General features: G+C 39.8%; 1 protein-coding gene and 1 pseudogene across 3 annotated transcripts in view; both read right to left on the minus strand.

Moving 5' to 3' along the window:
* Window positions 1-16,697, minus strand: part of PHACTR4 (phosphatase and actin regulator 4) — a 152,048-nt gene that overhangs the window by 128,105 nt on the left and 7,246 nt on the right. The window contains exon 2 of one of the 2 annotated variants that reach the window (XM_082347743.1): window positions 4,564-4,696. The gene's annotated coding sequence lies outside the window, so the exon portion shown is untranslated. Of the gene's footprint in view, window positions 1-4,563; window positions 4,697-16,697 lie in introns of those variants that run through there. The other variant, XM_082347736.1, reaches the window with a different exon arrangement.
* Window positions 5,268-8,346, minus strand: LOC309629066 (protein TEX261 pseudogene; annotated as a pseudogene). The gene has a single exon. The product of its transcript is annotated as a protein TEX261 pseudogene (transcript).

Genomic DNA, 16,697 nt, shown 5'->3' on the forward strand with positions numbered 1-16,697 from the left:
CGATTACTGTAAATTTCTAGAGGGCAAGGACTGTGTCTTACTCATCTGTGTATTCCTAGTCTCTAACACTGTGTCTGGCACAGGGCAGGAAGAATTCAGTACGTATTTTTGAATAAATGAAAGAACAAACAATATTTCCCCAGATAAGTGGTAGAGCTACCACTCTAACTAAAGGGATTTAGGTCTTTTGTCTTTAAGTCTCGTGTGCTTTCCACAATTACAGATGCCTACTTAAATCAGGATCCTGATTAATCACTCACATGCCTCTTTTACTCTGGAAATTCCTATTAGACACTTTCCATATGAGTGTGATAGAGTGATTCCACTTCTAGGTCTTTATCATACAGAAATACTAACACATGTCTATATGGATATATTACTAGAGTGCTTACTATTGGTATTTCAGGAAAAAATTTAAAAAAAAATGTCCATCCATGGAAGAGTGATTAAATGGAACATCGATTCTATGGAATATCATATAACTTCAAAGAGAGTAAGGTAGATCTCTTTCTACTAATGCAGAAGAATGGACACAAGATTGTATTAAGTAGGACAAGCAGGTTTTGGAATATTAAGTATGGTTTAGTGTGCATAATAATAATCCTGCCTTCCACATTTATTGCACACCTTGTTTCAGGCCCTCTGTGAAGTGTGTTACATGTATTACCATATTTCACTGAACCTAAGATAATTGTTTACTGAATGTTTACAAGATACTTGGACCTGTGTTAACATTCTGACTCCAGAGATATAAAAATCTGGAAAGAATTTGTTTCTTAAAAACAATTAAGTATGGTATTTTGCTTAATCTTCACAATAGTATGAAGTAGATACCATCATTTCTCCCATTTTTCTGATGAAGCACAGAGAAATCCAAGTAAATTGCCTGTGTGTAAGTAGTAGAATGTGGTATAATTCCATAAAAACAAAACAAAAAATTTAAAGAGTTCTGGATAAAGACAGTGAATATAATTTCTCATGCATGTAATTTTCCTTTCCACTTCCTCCCCTCCCAGTCCCATCGCACTAAAACTTCAGTAAAGGATTATTTTAAAGCATAAGGAAAGGGAGAGGGGGTAATAAATACAACAGAATTTTGCAGGTGAGAAAGCAAATGAATGAGTGTTAATAGGCCCGGCAGACCCAAGAATGCGGAATCCTGCACCAGAAACTGGAGAAAGCTGAGAAGCAGCCTGGATATGTTCAAGAATTAACCAGTGGTATCCCTGGAGGTGGGGGTGAAGAACAGCTAAAATAAGAAGGACTAGTTGAAGGTCAGTTGGCTTCCCTCACCGTACCCTCTAGGTGACTGCCCCTCCTCCACCTCAGCAGAAGTATGGAGGTTTATTCTCTTGAGAGAGTAAAACAATCTCTGGAATAATACAGGTCACCAGGAACAGTGAAGAGCATCATACCGAAAAAGAGGCAATCAGTAGACTTTTTCCACACTCTGCTCCCGGAATTCTGGTAGCCAACCTTTACCTCCTGGGAAGATGTATCTTCTTCTTTGGGGAAAATGAAGCCCAATATGAAAGATGTAAAGATAATGGCACTGAGGTCTTCCAGCTAATGGTCCCTCATGGTCATTGGTTCATGGACAAATGACCTCATGGTCAATGATTCTCCCCTTCATGCACAGAGTTTCCAATCAGCTTTTAGTCCCCCACTTTTATTCATGAGCAGAAAGTCAAGGACTATGGGACACAAGGATTTCCTCTAACAGGAAAGAAAGAGATGAAAACAAAGAGAAGAAAGAAACTTGGAAGAAACTGAGACAATGCAGAGAAAATAAAAATTTTAAAACTATCATGCATAGCCTCAACTAGAAGAAAAGATATTTGAATATATGAAAAAATAGCAATAAACAATAATAAAGAATATTCAGAAGGGAAAAAAAGTTCTTTGAAATGAAAAAACCATGAAAGCAGAAGCGAGAGCCCAATAGAAAGAATGGAAGATAAAGTTGAAGAAATCCCCTAGAAGTATAGCAAAAAGACACAGATATGGAAACTAGGAGGAGAAAAGACGAGAAAATTAGAGAACCAGTCAAGGAAGTGCAACAGCTGGATAAAAGTTTCCTAAAGAGAGAATATATAAAAAAGAGTTGAGGAAATCATAAAATAAGGAGTACCCAGGACAATAAATGAGAATAGACCCATATTAAGACCCACACACTGTGAAATATCAGAACACTGTTGACAAAGACAAGATTCTATAATCTTCTAAGAAGATAAGAAACAGGTCCCAGATAGAGGCTCAGGGATCAGAATGGCTTCAGACCTTCAGACCTAGAAGTAGAAGAGAAGGGAAGAATACCTTCAAAATTCTGAAAGATGATGATTTTCAACCTAGGATCCTATACCCTGTTAAACCATCAATACCATCATTAAAACATATGGATAAGACACAATCAGATATACAAGGTGTTGGGAATTCCCTAGTGGTCCGGTAGTTAGGACTTGGCGCTTTCACTGCTGTAGGCCTTGGTTCAATCCCTGGTCGGGGAACTAAGATCCTGCAAGTTGCATGGCCTGGCCAAAAAAAAAAAAAAAAGATATACAAGGTGTTAAAAAACTTTACTTCGGACTTCTCTGGTGGCACAGTGGTTAAGAATCTGCCTGCCAATGCAGGGGACACGGGTTCGAGCCCTGCTCCGGGAAGATCCCACATGCCGCGGAGCAACTAAGCCCGTGTGCCACAACTACTGAGGCTGCATGCCACAACTACTGAAGCCCGCATGCCTAGAGCCCGTGCTCTGCAACAAGAGAAGACTTTATTTCTAGTGCATTCTTTCATAAGACATGGCCACCAAAACTAGAGGGCAAAAAAAGATAGAGAAAGTTATGGAGTAGATGGTAAAAGTTCTCATCACAAGGGAAAAAAATTGTGCAGTGATGGATGTTAACTAGACTTAACTGTGATCATTTTGAATGTATACATATATTGAATCATTATGTTGTACACCTGAATTAATACAATGTTATATGTCAGTTATATCTACATTTTTTTTTAGAAAAGAGAAAGAAAGTTATGGGATTCAGGAAACAGGAGAGTCAACACAGGAGAGAAGCAAAGAGAATTCCCAAGAGGCTGTAAGGAACATTCTAGGATGACAACTGTGCTCCAGACATAGCATCTGGATGCCACCTATCCAGATTGGAGCACTATGACTCAAGAGAGAGACACACTGAAGACCGTTGCATTCAAGAACTCTGCTGCTCTTGTAACCTCTTTTGTGTCTGCCTCAAAGTAACAGAACAATCCCTCAAAATCTAAGTTGTAACAAAGTGGAGTGTATTTCAAAGAGTAGAAGATGATGTGATATATATATATATGAATATTACTCAGCCATAAAAAGAATGAAATAATGCCATTTGCAGCAACATGGATGGACCTAGAGATTATCATACTAAGTGAAGTAAGCCAGACAGAGGAAGACAAATATCATATGATAGCGCTTATATGTGGAATCTAACAAAAAAAAATGATACAAATGAGCTTATATAAAAAAAAGAAATAGACCCAGAGACATAGAAAACAAATTTATGGTTACTAAAGGGGAAAGGGTGGAGAATAAATTAGGAGACTGTGATTAATATATACATACTACTATATATAAAATAGGTAACCAGTGAGGACCTACTGTACAGCACAGAGAAATATACTCAATATTTTGTAATAACCTATAATGGAAAAGAATCTGAAAAAGAATATATATGTATATATGACTGAATCTCTTTGCTATATACAGGGAAAAGAATCTGAAAAAGAATATATATATATATATATATCTATAATGACTGAATCACTTTGCTGTACACCTGAAACTAACACAATATTGTAAATCAACTATACTGAAAAAAAAAGAGTAGAAGAGACCCTCTCTACTTTGTCACATATTTGTCCTCTGGACCCCAGAGTAGCTCTACATGAGAACTGGAATGGAACAGGAAAAAGCTTTAACCTACAACCCCTTTCTCTACATGAATCTGATACAGACATGTCCTCAAGGCTCGCGTTGGGACTAATGTCATACACAGACATCAGGCTGTCTTCCCTATGCAAGCTTTTCTCTTCTTCCTCATCACTATAGCCCTCCATCCCCACTCCAATAAACTTATGCAAGTAATAAGAGCAGGACTGCACAGCAAGTGAGCCTTGAGAAGATACGCCTGAAGTCAGACAACCGAGGTTAAAATCTAGTTCTACCTCTCACAGCTGTGACCTTGGCCATGTTTCTCCAGGAGTCTCAGTTTCCTTACCAGTAAAATGGAGATAATAATGTCTGTCTCAAAAGATTGTTGAAAGAGTTTAAGATGCGACAGTTTTTGCGTTTTTTTAGCACAGTGCCCAGAACACAGTAAGTGTTTAATAAATGGTTAACATTGATTATTACCTGTAGGCCACCTATCTTATCAGGTACATCTAATAAGGACTGAATTTCAGGAGTGGTCCCAGTTTAAGGTCAGTCTGGGGCCCACAACAGTATTATGCCTGGTTCTTTAAAAACAGGACACACCTTATACGTACAAATGAATGTTGTTTACTTCAAGTTGTCATTACCTTGGAGGCAGTGCACTTATTCCAGGGATGCTTCCACTCTCCAGAACATTTTTGGGGTACCCAATTTAGAAATTTCTTCAGGGTCTATAACACATTCTTCTGAACATCCTCATCAGTAGCAAATCTTCATCTTCTGTAAAGATAAATTCAATGTTTGAAATAATCAGAAGTTGGTGAATAAATAGGGTACTGGGGAAGATGAAGTTAAGACTAACTTTCTTATATAGCTTTTACATGGATTTTATCCTTTTATTTTATTTTTGGCAGCGCAGCTTGCGGGATCTTAGCTCCCCCACCAGGGACTGAACCCATGCCCTCAGCAGTGAAAGTGTGGAGTCGTAACTGCTGGACTGCCAGGGAATTCCCAAGGATTTTATCCATTTAAAATAAACTAATTTTTAAAAGATAAAAGCAGTAAAGTCCAATTAGGGCTTCCCTGGTGGCACAGTGGTTAAGAATCTGCCTGCCAATGCAGGGGACACGGGTTCGAGCCCTGGTCCGGGAAGATCCCACATGCCACAGAGCAACTAAGCCCATGCGCCACAACTACTGAGCCTGCGCTCTAGAGCCCGCGAGCCACAACTACTGAGCCCACGAGCCACAACTACTGAAGCCCACGGGCCTAGAGCCTGTGCTCTACAACAATAGAAGTCACCGCAATGAGGAGCCCACACACCGCAACAAAGACCCAACACAGCTCCAATTAGACTACTAAAACAAAAAAGAAAATTACCCATAGCTTACAATACAACTGCTCTCATTTTGGTGCATTTTCCTTATCTTTCCTTAATATACAGTTTTAAAAATAGTAGTAATAGTGTACATATCATTTGTAACATGCTAACCTAATTTAACTTATGTCATAAGCATATTTTCATGTTGCTGTAGAGTCCTCATAATAATATTTTTAATGGCTGCATAATATGTCATCAAATGGATATGGCAGAATTTACTTAACCACTTCTCTTTTGCTGAACATTTAGGTTGTTTTAAATGTTTTATTATGAACTATATGTACTTTTCCCCAAATTTTTGCTTATTTCCTCAGCCTGGATTACCAGAAGTGGGAATGTTGGATCAAAGGGTATGAGGATTTGATGGTTCTTGATAGTTACTTCCAAACTGTTTTCCAGTAGGTTTTCACTAATTTATAATGCCAAGGAAACAGTAGAATACCCATTTCACTGTATCTAAAACAAGAACTTGGTATCACAATTTTAATAAGTTAGGAGCTAGAAAAATATTTCATATGAACCAATTTAAAGTCAAGTGGTTTGGGGCCTCCCTGGTGGTGCAGTGGTTAAGAATCCGCCTGCCAATGCAGGGGACACGGGTTCGAGCCCTGGTCCGGGAAGATCCCACATACTGTGGAGCAACTAAGCCCGTGCACCACAACTACTGAGCCTGCGAGCCACAACTACTGAGCCTGAGTGCCACAACTACTGAGCCTGCATGCCTAGAGCTGGTGCTCCACAAGAGAAGCCACCTCAAAGAGAAGCCCGCGCACCGCAAGGAAGAGTAGCCCCCCCCGCTGGCCGCAACCAGAAAAAGTGCACGCAGCAACGAACACCCAATGCAGCCAAAAATAAAAAAATAAATTTATTAAAAAAAAAAAAAAAAGCAGAGCACAGACAGGGTGGAAAATTCCAGATACCCATTACTCCCCTATGAAAGCAATGATCTCTTACTGGTTTTTTTTAACTATTATTACTTTTCAGTTACATAAGAAATATACATTCATCGTTTAAAAAAAAAAAGGCAGAAACAATAAAAAGTACAGCTTATTTCCAACACCAAGCAAAGACCATTAACATTTTGAAGTATTTACCCTCACACCATTTTCTCTATAGAACATGTTTTATAAAAAATAGCACACCAGGGAATTCCCTGGTGGTCCAGTGGTTAGGACTCACGCTTCCACTGCAGGGGACAGTTTCTTTCTTTCTTTTCTTTTTTTTTTCAGGGTATTAAGGCAAACAGGGCCACCTAGAATCTTTATTCAAATGGGAATCAGCACTTGGACAGAAATCACAGTTCAACAGCGAAAACTTTCTCTTGCAAGTGCTAAGCCACGGCCCCTCCCCACGGCCATAGCCATTATCCCTGTCTGCTCTCCAGCTTCACGGCCCCTTGCCTGCCCTGGCTGAGCCAGAACTCCTGACCCATCACAGGAGGGGGCAGGAGGGCCACAGGAGCTCAGATTCTGCACACCCAGATGGACCATGGCCTCCTGGCTAAGCAGGCACCGCATCCTCCCTGGCGCCCTCTGAGGTCTCAGCCTCTGGCAGCATCAGATCTGAGCCAAGCTGAGCCTCCTGAGGACGGTGGGGATGGGGGCTTCCGGGGGAGTCGAGGGAAGGAGGGCCAGGGCTGGGGAAATGTGCCTTCCAGCTCCCGGCCCCCACCTAGTGCAGAGGCCCAGGGGCCTGACTCTCCTGATCTTGCCCCAGCATCCCCTCCGCAGAAGGTCAGTATATCTTCTGCCGACTGGGTAGAATGGCCTCTTTGATGAAGGAGAAGACAACCAGGATCCCTAAGCGTTTGCCTCGCTTGCCTTTGGTGAAGTAATTGGAGACCACATCATCTCCAGGCTGCATGGTGGCAGGCAGGACGTTCTCCCCAGCCGACGGTGACACAAAGAACACAAACGGGATTATCCACAGACAAAAAGTGAAATAGGCCAGGACCTCTGAGAAAGGATAATATTCCTCTGCAAAAAACTGAAACGCTAGGTAATGATTCACCACCACTAGCCCGCACGACAGGATGAAGTTAGGCGAGGTGAGCATGATGAAGGGGAAGGTCTGGAGGAGGCCAAAGTAGACCAGGTAGGCCAGGAAGAGGCCCACGCCAATCATGTAGGTGGGGAAGCGCTCAAAAACGTAGAGGCCAATCAGCACAGCTGTGGAGAACCAGACCCTATATTCTATGATCCTGCTGGTGGCCACTGTGTATTCTTCTATCAATTCTGCCAGGTAATAGAGTCTGGCTGCGATGGCCAGCGTGATGAAGGCCACCTGGATGAAGAGCGACAGCCAGCTCAGCACATACATGAACCACGTGGCGCGCTCGCCCCGGCCGCCCGCCCCCCGACAGCCGGGACGGGCCTGCGCGCTCGGGCTCCAGCAACAGGGAGCCGCCGCCACCGCCGCCGCGTTCCCGCCCCTGGGACACATTTTCGATACCTGGTTGGGGAACTAAGATCCTGCAAGGTGTGGGGGAAAAAAAAAAAAAAAAAAAAAAATATATATATATATATCTATATATAGATATATAGATATATATATATAGCATACCATACACGTTGTTTTTAAACTTTTTTTTCCCCCACATAATAATTATAGCTCATATCTACATAATGTTTACTATGGGTCAGGTACAATTCCAAGTAGTTTTACATGTAATAATTCATTTAGCCCTCATGATAATTCTATAAGGAAGGCGATATTAGTACTCCCATTTAATGATGAGACTGAAGCAGAGAAGTAATTTGCCTAAGGTCACAAAGTCAATAAGTTAACGAACTGGCACATTTTTCCATGTTGCTAAATTCATTTTCCACACATTTTCTTTTTTTTGAATGGCTGCACGATATCCGTGCAGCCATTATGTGGATGAAGTATCATTTAATTATTCCACTTCCTTTTATGAGACATCTAGATTATTTCCATGTTTTGATTTATACACATCACTAACATGGTGATGTAGTATAAGATGCCTTATACTACACCTTTGTGCACAATCCTTAATTACTTCCTTAGGCTAACTGCCCTCAAGAACAGTTGCATTTCCTGCAACTGTAAAAATAAATAAACAGATTTTTATTTCCTCCAAAGAGGTGTTCCTTTCTCTATGTTCTCCATGACCTTAAATGTAAATTTTATCACTTTTGCCTACAGCAACATTTTATAATTCATTTTACCAGTTCTGAGAAATAAATCCAAGCACTAAAGGATGAGTGATTTCTCTAGAGTAAAAGAGTCAGGGTCTAAAATCTACTCCCTTTCCATGCTCTCCTGCTTTTTACAGATGCTGAACCTCATGGCTTATACACTAACTCATCGCAGAGGAATGAGGAGTGTTAACCTGGGACAAACCAGCTAATGCAGGCAAGATTCTTATGGTCTACAAGTCAGCATTCACTAATTCACTCACTCATTCATTCAATAAATATTTGAAAGGTTAGTATATGAGTAGTACTAAGCAGGGGTTATGGGGTTCACAGAAAAAAATATTTAGAACAAGGCTAAATAAAACATTTAGCACATAACCTGGCACACGACAATTGCTCAATAAATCAGTATTTATGTCAGGCACTCTGCTAAATGCCAAATAAGTGTATTATCTCCTTTAATCTCTACAACAACCTCCAGGAACTGTTGTGGTTTTTTTTTTAATCATCCCCATTTTGCAGATAAGAAGACTGAGGCCTAGAGAGATTTACCCAGCTTGAGCAACATACTTGTGGTGTTCAGATTTGAACTGAAGACTCCAGAGTCTGTGCTCTTAGCCATTATACTATATTACAAAACACAATTTCTCCCCTTAAGAAGCACATAGCCTTATTAATAATACTAAAATTGAAAATAGCTATCAAGTGTTAAGCACTTATGTGCCAAGCACTGTGCTAGGCCTTTATGCATATTGATCATTTAATTCATATGACAACTCTATGAAATACTCTTGTAATTATGCTTGTCTTATAGATGAGAAAATAGATATTCTGAGAGTTTAAATAACTTGCCCAATATACAAATAGCTCTTAAATGGTAGCACTAGAAGCCAAGATATACAAAGAATTACTGTATAGGGAACATGATGAAATGTAAAACAAGTGATGCTATTTAGCTACCATCAAATTTCAGAAGTCACAGGAAAGAGACTTCGTGACCTTCTTGTGTTCCAGGAATGATCACAGAAGGATAGAAAGGGAAAATCCTGGCGGTTTGTCAGGCCCTGTGTTGAAAGCCTTCACAAAGGTCAGTTCATTATATCCTCTTTGTGATGAATGTATTATTATTATTCTAAATTTGACAGACGAGGAAATGGATTCTCTGGAAGGTGATGCAATATGTCCAAGGTCACAAAGCTAGTAAATGGCATAGCTAGAACTGGAACCTATTTGTCTCTCAAATCTGAGCCCTTAAGCACTGTGTTACATGCTTTCCATTATTTGGTCTTGCTTTTTGGTTGTGTAGGTGTCACATAGCCAGAGATGAGTGGAAAAGGCAAAAGTGAAAGGGTATTAAGGAAGATAATACATAAGCAAGAGTATTGAGTTACATCCAAGAAAAAGGAAGCAGACCTTCTTGTTCAGTGCTAAAGATTCATTTGTTTTGGGAAGGAGCCCTTTGTTTGCATACCTTTGGTGACTACACAAACTGTATAAATGTCTGTTTCTGCCATTATAATGGGAGCTATTAAAGACAGGGACTGTATCTTAGCCTCTGCTGTAACCCAGTGTCTAGCATAGTGCTTAGCTTGTAGTTCCAGCAGAGAGGTTGGAAAAATAGGGAGTAGTCACATTGCATAGATCTCTGGATGGCAATTAAGGTAGTCCACAGAGCAAATACCCTAAACAAAATAATAGGTACTCAAATCCAACAGGGCATTTAAAGGATAAAATCATGATGCATAGGAGTTATCCAGGAGTACTAGGATGGCCCAACAGCAGAAAATCTGTCAATATAATTCACCACGTTGATGGACCAAAGGGTAAAAATTATGATTTTTTTCATACTTAGAGAAACTTGATGCAGTAACATTAAGGTCAGGACTAAGTCGTGGATGCTCATTATTAGTGTTATCTAGAGTCTTGGAGAGTCTGGCCAATTCTTTTAGATGAGAAAAAGTGAAAGATGTATGTACTCTTTTGCTTGCCATTCTTGCCAATGATATGATAGCCTATATGGAAAACACAATATAATCAACAGGCAAACTATCAGAACTATAAAAGAGTTATTATCAAGTTTGCAAGAATAGAAATCATCTTACAAAATTCAATAGTGTTCTTCTCTATAAGGAATAACCACCTTAAAAATGTAATAAAAAATATAACACAATCTATGGTAGCACCTAAACTAAAGTCTACAGCAAAGATCTGCAAACTCTTTCTGTAAAGAGCAAACAGTAAATAGTTTCTGTTTGGCAGGTCATGTGGTCTCTGTTGCAGCCATTCAACTCCATCACTGTTGAACAAAAGCAGCCATAGACAGTATTAAATGAATGAATGTGGATGTTCCAATAAAATTTTATTTACAAAACCAGAGCACAGGCTGACATGCACAGGTGTAGTTTGCCAACTCCTGGTCTATAGTAATTGGCCTAAAAACTGTGGACTGAAGAAAAACGTACGACCTAAAATTTGCAAGTTAAGTTTTATTCGGGACCTGAGGACTACAGCCTGGGAGACAGCCTCTCAGATAGCTCTGAGGAACTACTCCGAAGAGGTAAGGGAGGAGCCAGGATATATAGGAGAGTTTTTGCTGAAAAACTGTGTAGACGAACATTAAAAGATTACTGCTAATCACAAAAAACGAACATCTCAAGTTAGTGATTTTAGAGCTTTTCTACATATGGGAAGATGCAAGATTCTGGGCTCACTGAAATTTTTCCTTAGATATGCAGCTTAACTCTCTAGGGCCAGTATACAGAGCACAGAATATTTCCTATTTTCCTCTATCCTGAATTCTCCTCAGGGTGCACTGTTGTGGGTGTGGGGAGGTGGCTGTAGTGCCTGATGCCTTGATGGCAGGCAACATTTATTGTTTACTGGAATGGCAGGCAAACTTCCCTTACCACAAAGCAATGCCTAAGAAGTTTATCAAGGAAAAAAACTAAACTCCATTCAGGGACATTAGAAGGCCTGAATAAATGTCATAATTCAGATAACTTCAGTAGTGTAAAGATTTTATTCATTTGTTTAACAAATATTCAGAGTGGCTACCATACACCAGGCATTGTTCTGGGTACTAGGGGTGCAGCAGAGAACAAAACAGGGCACCTATCCTCACGAATCTTACATCTTTAGCAGAGAAGCAGTGATTAAATAATCTAAAGTTGGATAGTAATAAATGCTATGAAAAAGATTAAATAAGAGAAAGAAAGAGTGATGAGGAGTGAGGGTGCTACTTAATTTAGGATGGTCAGGGAAGGCTTTCCTGATGTTTCAGCAAAGACCTGAAAGAGGTGAAGGAAGCCTGCCACATTGAATTCTGGTGAGGGAGTGTTCCATGCAAAGATGTCAGTTCTCCCCCAAATTAATCTATATGTGTTCAATGAAATTCCAATAAAAATTCCAGTAGTAATGTTGAGAAACTAAAACCCACTCTAAAATGAATATGAAAGAATAAAGGTCTATGAAAGCTAAGTCTATTTTCAGAGGGAAATAAAAGTAGGGAGACCTGCCCTACTGGTAGAACTGGCTCTACCACGAAGCCACAGTAATAAAAATATTGTGTTGCTGGCACTGAAACAAAGAAAAGGATCAATGGAATAGAATGGAGAGCTTATAAATAAAGTATATACATGGGAACTTAATATGTGATAAAGGTGACATCACAAAACACTGGAAAGATTGTTTTTCTGACAGTTATAGAAAAACGAATTCACTGTATAGAGAACAAAGCTGAATTTTTACTTGAAACTATGTTAAAAGTGGACTCCAGATGGATTAAAGACATAAATGTGAAAGTTAAAACTATAAAGCTACTATTAGAAAATACAGGAAAATCTGTTACCCAGGTGTAAATAAAGACTTCCTAAACAAGACTCCAAATTCTAAAGTCAAAATTTAGGACATCTGCTTAATTAATGACATCACAAAGTTAACATGAAGGTTGCAGACTGGGAGAAGGTATTTGCAATGTTTAAAACAGACAAGGAATAATGTCTAGAATATACACACAATTCCTACAAACTAAGAAGACAGGAAATCAAATTTAAAAAAAGTAGGCAAAGGATATAAATAGGCACTGGGAGAAAATATTTGCAGTGTTTAAAACAAATAAAAGAATGTCTAGAATATACAAAGAATTCCTACAAATCAACAAGACAGGAAATCAAATAGGAAAATAAGCAAAGGATATATAAATACCTTAGTTTCACATACTAAGCATACAAAAAAAAAGAAAAGAAAAAAAAGGCTCAAACTTAATTATAATCAGAGAAATGCAAATCAAGACAGCCAAGAGCTGCCACTTTACTTCCACCAGACTGGCAAAAATTAATAGCACTTATGTTTGTTTTTGTTAATCTGTAGACAAAGACTTATAGATGGGTGCAAAAATAAATCCTCTTTTGCAACCTAGAACTCATTGTTCAGTATGAGTTTTGATACAGATAAGAAGGAACATGGTACCTGATCAAGTGGTGGGGGTATTGATAAACACAAAGGTTGCTTCCAGGACTATAGAATTGATAATTTAAAAGCTTAAGATATGAGGGAAATTATCAGCTACGCTGATTTAGTACTCTAAGGTTGACATGAAACAAAGATGACTTCCTTTTTTAGGCTTTTATCTTGAGAACACAGTGTCTGGACTTTCAAAAGGTATTGGCATATCCCAACGATCTGTACTGTTCTAAGCTATGATAGCTTAGGAGTGAATATGATTTGAACTTAATGCATGTTTAGAGGGTGTCTAAAATTCAGAAGCAGGCAGATCCATTTCCTCTGACCCTAAACATGGTCCAAAAGTAAATTGCTTGAGGAAATTGGATCCCAAAGATCACAGGTGGGGAATTTTGAAGTATGTCCATATTCCATTGGAGATCAAAGAAGCCCAACTAAAAGAATGGGAGACTGACTGACTGACATAACAACTGTGGACTGAGCAAAAATTCTTTTTAAAAGGGCTATCTTGAAGAGTATGACTCAAACACTGGAGGAACTAAGGTGATCGGCAGTGGAAGGAATCAGAACGTGTGAAATTCCTTAAAAATTTATTGACTTAAATAATTTGCCATATATAAAAACATAAAAAAAGAAAAAGAAAACTGGCAAAAATGAGAAAGATGCTAACACCGAAGATTGGTGGCTATGAGTTCTTGTGTACTGGTGATAGGAATTAGCACAGCCATTCTGAAAAGTAACCTGGCCATTTTTGGCAAATTGAGCACGCCCAATTGCATAGTTAAGAGGAATATTTACGTCAATATACAAACGTGCTTATTTTTGCTTTTTTTTTTTTTTGCCACTGTGCAGCATGTCATGCGGGATCCTTAGTTCTCTGACCAGGGATTGAACCCATGCCCCCTGCAGTGGAAGCGTGGAGTTTTTTTGTTTTTTGTTTTATAACAGCTGTACTAGCCACTATCTTTTTTTTTTAAGATTTATTGATTGATTGATTGCTATGTTGGGTCTTCGTTTCTGTGCTAGGGCTTTCTCTAGTTGCAGCAAGCGGGGGCCACTATTCATCGTGGTGCGCGGGCCTCTCACTATCGTGGCCTCTCTTGTTGCGGAGCACAGGCTCCAGACGCGCAGGCTCAGTAGTTGTGGCTCACGGGCCCAGTTGCTCCGCGGCATGTGGGATCTTCCCAGACCAGGGCTCGAACCCGTGTCCCCTGCATTGGCAGGCAGATTCTCAACCACTGCGCCACCAGGGAAGCCCGGAAGCGTGGAGTCTTAATCACTGGACCGCCAGGGAAGTCCCTATTTTTGCATTTTTAATAGTAATAGAGAGTTGAAGGCAATCTAGAGTTCTATCATCAAAAGAGTGAATGAGTAAAACATGGTGGATGCACAGTGGTTATGTACCTGGAGTCTGGAGCTAGACCCCTGGAGTTGAAATTCAGGCTCCACCACTTACAACAGAAGTAAAATTTTGAGTAATCTGCGCCTCATTCTTATCTACAAAATGGTAGTAATAATATCTACCTCATAGGGTTGTTGGGAGAAGTATATGAGTTAAAACGTTTAAACCATCTGAAACAGAGTTAAGCACTATTTAAGTACTAATATTACTGTTAACATGAAAGCATATGCAAGTTCAAAGTTGTAAGTTAGGTTTATGTATAGCAACAAGAGAATATCACAAAAGCAATAATAATTTTTAAAAGTAAGAAAAAGAACATTTATTTATTTATTTTTGGCTGCGTTGGGTCTTTGTTGCTGTGCGCAGGCTTTCTCTAGTTGTGGCGAGCAGGGGCTACTCTTCGTTGTGGTGCACGGGCTTCTCATTGCCATGGCTTCTCTTGTTGTGGAGCACCAGCTCTAGGTGCGCGGGCTTCAGTAGTTGTGGCACGCAGGCTCAGTAGTTGTGGCTTGCGGGCTTAGTTGCTCCAGAGCATGTGGATCTTCCCGGACCAGGGCTTGAACCCGTGTCCCATGCATTGGCAGGCGGATTCTTAACCGCTGAGCCAGCAGGGAAGTCCCGAAATGGAACATTTATGGCATAATATCATTTATGTGGATTGAACATACTTACATAACTCTACATATTTTACATGACAAGCATCACAGACATACATTGAACATATCAGAATGGGTGCCTATAGGATAGAATGAGAGTAGAGTTTAGGAATAAAGTGGAAGACTACAAAATAAGAAAGGGGCCTTGCTTGAATCATCCTGCTAATATGCTATGAAAGGAGGAACAAGATTTACTCATGAAATCTGCAACTGAAGGAGGTAAAAGCTATCTTGAAAATATGCAAGGGAAAGCCAAGAAAAGGATCCCAGAGCCAGAGAAATAACCAGCTAACCAACTTGGAAGCTACCCTATCTTTGAACTTACCCTTAAATGAGATAACACCATCCTTACCATTTAAGGCAGCTTTGGATAGGTTTTCTGTTACTTGCCCAAAACCTCTTAACAGAGTATTCATACGATCTTTCGAGTGGCAAACCGAGGTCCAAAAAGAATTATGATCTATCCAATGTAATACCTCAACTGGGGTATTATCTCAGTGGAGGTTCCAGAAGAAAATGAAAATTTTGAGTGACCAACAATTTTTAAAAGGCCAAATTCTCTCCAGTGTATTAAAAACTCTACAAGTGGGCTTCCCTGGTGGCACAGTGGTTTAGAATCCGCCTGCCAATGCAGAGGACACGGGTTCAAGCCCTGGTCCGGGAAGATCCCACATGCCGCGGAGCAACTAAGCCCGTGTGCCACAACTACTGAAGCCCACGCGCCTAGAGCCCATGCTCCGCAATGAGAAGCCCGTGCACCACAACGAAGAGTAGCCCCCACTCGCCACAACTAGAGAAAGCCCGAGTGCAGCAACGAAGACCCAACACAGCCAAAAATTAAAAAAAAAAACCAACTCTATAAGTATTAAAATGATCAACATTTATCCCACTCAGAACTGTTATTTTAAAAAATCCATTAAAAGTCAAATGATAAATGGGAAATTATATAAAAGCTGTTTACAAATAAAGACAAACAATGAAGAAAAGGGAATTCACATAAGAAAAAAATGTCCAACAAACATATAAAAATTTAAACCTCACTGATGAGTATTTTTATTTTTATATTTATTTTTAAAATTTATTTTTATTTTATTTTTAAAAATATTTATTTATTTATTTATTTATGGCTGTGCTGGGTCTTCGTTTCTGTGCTAGGGTTTTCTCTAGTTGTAGCAAGCGGGGGCCACTCTTCATCGCGGTGCGCGGGCCTCTCACTATCGCGGCCTCTCTTGTTGCGGAGCACAGGCTCCAGATGCGCAGGCTCAGTAATTGTGGCTCACGGGCCCAGCTGCTCCGCGGCATGTGGGATCTTCCCAGACCAGGGCTCGAACCCGTGTCCCCTGCATTGGCAGGCAGATTCTCAACCACTGCGCCACCAGGGAAGCCCTGATGAGTATTTTTAAAAGAAAATTAAAACCAGTCACCATATATCATCAAATGGGGAAAAATAAGTTTTCACCGTCACACCCACTTTTGGCAACTGTGTTGGAAAACTGGGACATTTCTGGAAGGCATCTGGCAATGCATGGTGGAAGACTTAAAACAAGGCACACTCTTTGACTCAGCAGTTCCCTAGAATTTATCCTAAAGAATCATCATGGATAACAACAGAAATTTAATTAAAAACACTAGCATCACAGGACAGTTTATAAAAGCAAAAAATTGGGATCAAACTAAAATTCCTTAAGTAGGGGAATCAATTAAGTTATGGAAAATCCAAACG

This window comes from Balaenoptera borealis, assembly GCF_965194805.1.
Source record: "Balaenoptera borealis genome assembly, chromosome: 1".
NCBI classification, from domain to species: Eukaryota; Metazoa; Chordata; class Mammalia; order Artiodactyla; family Balaenopteridae; genus Balaenoptera; species Balaenoptera borealis.